This window comes from Rhinopithecus bieti, unplaced genomic scaffold (genome assembly GCF_001698545.2).
Source record: "Rhinopithecus bieti isolate Rb0 unplaced genomic scaffold, ASM169854v2 scaffold_2408, whole genome shotgun sequence".
Lineage (NCBI taxonomy): Eukaryota > Metazoa > Chordata > Mammalia > Primates > Cercopithecidae > Rhinopithecus > Rhinopithecus bieti.
The window spans coordinates 710,829-716,863 of NW_016803672.1; the positions used below are offsets into that span (position 1 = coordinate 710,829).

At 50.1% G+C, this 6,035-nt stretch overlaps 1 long non-coding RNA gene across 1 annotated transcript; it reads left to right on the top strand.

Moving 5' to 3' along the window:
* The first annotated feature begins 810 nt into the window (after positions 1-810).
* On the top strand, positions 811-4,144 carry LOC108512866 (uncharacterized). Its single transcript, XR_001880723.1, has 3 exons — positions 811-912; positions 1,410-1,517; positions 3,943-4,144. It is a non-coding gene; the product is annotated as an uncharacterized LOC108512866 (long non-coding RNA).
* Positions 4,145-6,035: the final 1,891 nt, after the last annotated feature.

A 6,035-nucleotide genomic window follows, 5' to 3' on the forward strand; every position in this document is an offset into this window, starting at 1 on the left:
TAATCTAAGATTTCCGTGCTAGTGCCAAGCTCACCGCCTAAAAGTTCTGAATCTATCTACCTTCCCCATCTAATGCATCCATACTCTCCTGGACTCCTGCTGCAAACCTTCCTGCCCGTCAGTGGAATATTCACCCTCTTCCTCCCCTCCCAGTCACCGCAGTTGCCCAAATACACCCAAAAGGAAAAAAAGATGGGAAACAACTTTTTTTTTTTTTTTTTTTTTTTTTAAGGCGGAGTCTCACTCTGTTGCCCAGGCTGGAATGCAGTGGTGTGATCTCGGCTCACTGCAACCTCAGCCTCCTGAGTTCAAGCGATGCTCCTGCCTCAGCCTTCTGAGTAGCTGAGACTACAGGCGCACACCACCACGCCCGGCTTTTTTTTTTTTTTTAGACAGAGTTTTGCTCTGCCGCCCAGGCTGGAGTGCAATAGCTATCTCGGCTCACTGCAACCTCCGCCCCCGCGGTAAGAAAACTGTCATGACAGAGAGGTTAAGACTCTAGCCCAAGGTCTGTGCTAAAGCCAGCCCAGCGGACTGTAGCCAGAATGAACCAACGGGAAAGAGGTCAGAAGGAGCCAGATCCGCCAGTACCAGCCCTCTCTAGGGCTCCCTGGGGACCCCCAGTGGGCGAGGGCTGCAGGCGGCCCAGGCTAAACGTGCAGCGAGTCCCGCTCTCAGAGGTATCCGTGCCCCGCCCGCCTCCGCCCCGCCCCTTGTTCTGGCTTGTCCAGTCCCACAGAGTCCCACAGTCTTCATGTAAATGAGGCACCCAGAGAGAGCCTATGCGAGCGTGTCAGGGGCGTGGCCTGCCTTCCACTTCCCGAGCATCGCTCTGATTCATTGTTAAAATAAAGAGGCCATGACCCTGGTACTCCCACCCCGGCAGCCCCTGTGCGTGGAAATCCAGCCAAGGTTAGCACTGGGCCGCAGAAAAGAGGAGCTGGTAGGGGGAGGCCTACGGGAGGGGTAGGGGTCGAGGAATCCGGGGAGGAACTGGTTGAATGCCTGGATGGAGAGGGTCTCGGGTCCATTCTCTGGGTGGGGCATGTGTAACTGCTTAAGGTTTTGATTATTATATCCACATCTCAAGTGCATTTTAGAGAAGGATTCTGCCTATTGGTTGTGGGTAGGGGAGGAAACGGGAGCAGAGAGGGGCACGTGGAGTAGAGCCCGCTACCCACCCCCAGGAAAATGAGCGGCGTTCTCCTGCTAGGCGACGCTCCTTTATGTGGCCAGACCAGGAGAGAAACGCCCAGGACGGGCGGGGCCGATGCGCCCCTCTTCCACCACCAGGAGCCGGGAGGACGACCACCCGGGGAGGATCAGAGACCCAGGGGCCACGGAAGGGCCAGTGGGTGGCCCTTCCCCACCGTGCCCTGCTGTCGCCCCCACCCCATTCCCTTCTCCAGGTCTGATGATGGAGGAGCCTTGGCCCTGGCTGTCCCAGGGGAGGAAGTGAAATTCCTCAGCTCTCCACCAAGATTGGCAACAAAAGCCTGATCCCTGGAACACACCAGGTGAGGATGAATGTGGGCAGGTGACCTGGGGGCACCAAAAGCTGCTTGTGTTTTGGGATGTTGGGTTCCTCCCACCCCCCACCCTCCCTTGGGGCTCTGTGTGGGTGGGGAGGGCATCTTGAAGTGACTCTCCTGACCCAGCTTCACTCTAGGGCATGAATGTTGGTGGCCCCTAGGGGCACCCAGAAAGGAGAACCCTTGTACAAGTTAAGACACCAGGGTTTCAGAAGGTTGTGATGCTTCACACCTGGAATCCCAGCACTTTGAGGGGCTGAAGGAGGAGGATTACTTGAGGTCAGGAGTTCAGGAGTTCAAAACCAGCCTGGGTAACACAGCAAGAGCCTTTTTTTTTTTTTTTTTTGAGACACGTTGTTGCCCAGGCTGGAGTGCAGCAGGGCGATCTTAGCTCCACTGCAACCTCTACCTCCCAGGTTCAAGCAATTCTCTTGCCCCAGCCTCTCGAGTAGCTGGGATTACAGGTATGCGCCACCACGCCCAGCTAATTTTTGTAGTTTTAGTAGAGACAGGGTTTCACCATGTTGGCCAGGCTGGTCTTGAATTCCTGGCCTCAAATGATCTGCCTGCCTCAGCCTCCCAAAGTGCTGGAATTATAGGCGTGAGCCACCACACCTGGCCAAGAGCCCATTTTTACAAAAGAAAAAATTAAAAAATTAGCTGGGCATGGTGGCGTGCACCTGTATTCCCAGTTACTGGGGAGACTGAAGCTAGAGAATCATTTGAGCCCGGGAGTTTGAGGTTGCAGTGAGCTGTGATCGAGCCACTGCACTCCAGCCTGGGTGACAGAGCAAGACCCTGCCCCCACCTCCTCAAAAAAGAAACTAGGGGCCGGGTGCAGTGGCTCACACCTGTAATCCCAGCATTTTGGGAGGCTGAAGGAGGTGGATCACCTGAGGTCAGGAGTTCGCCTGGCCAACATGGCAAAACCCTGTCACTACTAAAAATACAAAAATTAGCCAGGCATGATGGCACATGCCTGTGATCCCAGAAACTACTTGGGAGGCTGAGGAAGAATTGCTTGAACCCAGGAGGTGGAGGTTGCAGTGAGCCGAGTGAGCCAAGTGAGCTAAGATCACACCACGGCACTCCAGCCTGGGCAACAGAGAGAGACTTTGTCTCAAAAAAACAAAACAAAACAAAAAAACACATTAGGGTTTCTTTTTGGCTAAGCTCTGCCACAAACTTGCTGTGTGACTTCAGGCTGTTCATGTTTGTCAAAGACGTCATCCTCAACTCTGAAAATATCTGGCCAGCCTTTTGCCTCCCTCACTGTGCTTCCCAAGGGAGCTGTGCGAGTTGGCAGTATGATCCAGTGCTCCTCACTTCCACCTCCGAGAGAGCAGGGACACACACAGGCCTGGATTTGAATCAGCCACTGTGACCTTGAGCGAGCAAAGGGACCTCTCTGAGCCTTAGTTGCCTGATCTAAAATTGGCATTAATTTGATCTACAATGCAGAGTAGCTATAATACAAGGACACTCAAACTTTGGGGTGCACTAGAATCATCTGGGAAATAACTTTTTTTTTTTTTTTAAAGACAGAGTCTCGCTTTTGTCACCCAGGCTGGAGTGCAGTGGTGCAATCTCGGCTCACTGCAACCTTCACCTCCTGGGTTCAAGCGATTCTCCTGCCTCAGCCTTCTGAGTAATTGGGACTACAGGCACGCACCACCATGCCCAGCTAATTTTTGTATTTTTTGTAGAGACGGGGTTTCGCCAGTTGCCCAGGCTGGGCTTGAACTCTTGGGCTCAAATGATCCGTCCGCACTGGGCCCAGCTGGAATCTGCATTTTTTTGTTTTTTGTTTTGAGATGGGGTCTCACTTAGTCGCCCAGGCTGGAGTGCAATGGCGCGATCTTGGCTCACTGCAACCTCCGCCTTCTGGGTTCAAGCCATCTTCCTGCCTCAGGCTCCCAAGTAGCTGGGATTACAGGCACGCCCCATCACACCCGCCTGAGTTTTGTATTTTTAGTAGAGACGGGGTTTCACCATATTGGCCAGGCTGGTCTCGAACTCCTGACCTCAAGTGATCGGCCCACCTCGGCCTCCCAAAGTGCTGGGATTACAGGCATCAGCCACTGTGCCCGGCCTGGTATCTGCATTTTTATGAACAGCCCAGGAGGGTGTAATGCAGAGTCCTTGGCGTGCACTTTTAGCAACACTGCAGTAAGGACTAGAAATCGCACATCAAATGCTGGCAGAGTGCTTGGGTGCTTAGTAGGTGCTTAGCGAGTGTTTGTTGAGTGAATAAATGAACAGGAATGGATGGAGAATAGGAACATCCAAAGGAATGGATGAGTAACCTTATTTCCTTGGTCCTTGCCTGGAAACTGGGGCAACTGGGGCTGAGGTTCAGGTGAGTGGCTAGCCAGTCATCTGGTCTTTGCCTCTCCCTCGTTTTTGCCAGGCCTCACCTAGAGGTTCAGCCATTGGATTATAGGAACTGCCCTGGCCTGACTCACCCAATATGGAGGAGGTGCCTGGGGGTGCCCCCTGTGAACACTTTGAGGCCAACATGCTTACCCAGAACCACCGTCAAAACTGCTTCCACCCTGAGGAGGCCCATGGAGCAAGATACCAGGTGAGCCAGTTTTCCACGTGGTTGAGGTGGTTTGGGATGGGGGCATGGGTGAAGGACTGGGCCTGTGGTGTCCGCTTACTCACAGTTGAACCCAGATGCTGACCTTCCTCCTGGCCAGAGTCTCGGTTTTCCCACATTGCAATGAAGTGGTTGAACCATGTGAATGTTTCACAATCTTCAGTCACTTTCCTCCTGCTTATATGATACGATTGTTACTATAGCCTCATCTAATCTATTACTTACGTTGTTAGTCTTTAAATCAACATCTTTTTCCCCTCCTATTGTAACAAAACTTCACATCAACACAAGTAGAAAACTGTAATTATTTTCTGTGTATATAAAGTTAAGGAGAAAAGTAGAGCCTGGGTGCAGTGGCTCACACCTGTAATCCCAGCAGTTTGGGAGGCCAAGGCAGGTGGATCACCTGAGGTCGGGAGTTTGAAACCAGCCTGGCCAACATGGTGAAACTCCATCTCTACTAAAAATATAAAAATTAGCTGGGCGTGGTGGTGCACGCCTGTAATCCCAGCTACTTGGGAGGCTGAGGCAGGAGAATCACCTGAACCCGGGAGGCAGAGGTTGTGGTGAGCTGAGTACACGCCACTGCACTCTAGCCTGTCTCAAAAAAAACAAAACACAGAAGAAAGGTAGAAAAAGAAAAAAACAAAACAGAAATGTCATTAAACCCTAACTCGAGAGTGTTTTCTTTTCTTTCTTTCTTTTTTTTTTTTTTTTTGTAAGACGGAGTCTCGCTCTGTTGCCAGGGCTGGAGTGCAGTGGCATGATCTCAGCTCACCACAACCTCTGCCTCCTGGGTTCAAGCGATTCTCCCGCCTCAGCCTTCCAAGTAGTTGGGATTACAGGTGCCTGTCACCATGCCCAGCTAATTTTTGTATTTTTAGTAGAGACAGGGTTTCGCCATGTTGGCCAGGCTGGTGTTAAACTCCTGACCTCAGGTGATCCACCTGCCTCAGCCTCCCAGAGTGCCGGGATTACAGGCGTGAGCCACTGCACCTGGCCTCGAGAGTGTTTTCTTTTCTTTTCTTTTTTTTTTTTTTACAAAGATCGAATCTGCTTTATTTATATACACAATGGGGCAGCCTAATGCACATCATAACATTAACTTTTCCAAACAAGTTTGCTGAGAAACTGCTCCTATATTTAGTGTTAAAAATAAAACAATCTTCCCATTTAGAAAAATCGGCCAGACGTGGTGGCTCACGCCTGTAATCCCAGCACTTTGGGAGGCTGAGGCGGGTGGATCACGAGGTCAGGAGATCAAGACCATCCTGGCTAACACAGTGAAACCCCCGTCTCTACTAAAAATACAAAAAATTAGCCGGACCTGGTGGCGGACGCCTGTAGTCCCAGCTACTCGGGAGGCTGAGGTAGGAGAATGGCGTGAACCCGGGAGGTGGAGGTGCAATGAGCCGAGATCGCGCCACTGCACTCCAGTCTGGGAGACACAGCGAGACTCCATCTCAAAAAAAAAAAAAGAAAAAATCAAGACATCAGTCAATTAGTAAAGCCTATTCTTCCTCCCAGCAATTTGTACTTTCTTGTATTCATTTAGGAATTGTGAATTCATGAGAAAAGAACACATTTTTTATGTGTTAAATATCTTCCAGGAACAACAGTTTACAAGTATTCAATTGTTTAAATAAACACAACTATTTTCCTTCTTAAAATGTAAACATCCAGTAAATAAAACATACATGATATTCCAGGTATAGAAAATTAGTAACTCACTTATGAAACAGGTGCATTTTGGTATATTTGGTGGTAAAGTTTTTGTCTTATGTATAAAAGTACTTGCACAAAAAAACAGGCTATTACTATTTAAAACTCTATTCCTTCACCCAGTTTCCTCACTCAAGTAGAAACTCATGAATTTCTGTGATTTTCGCTATAGGACCAGG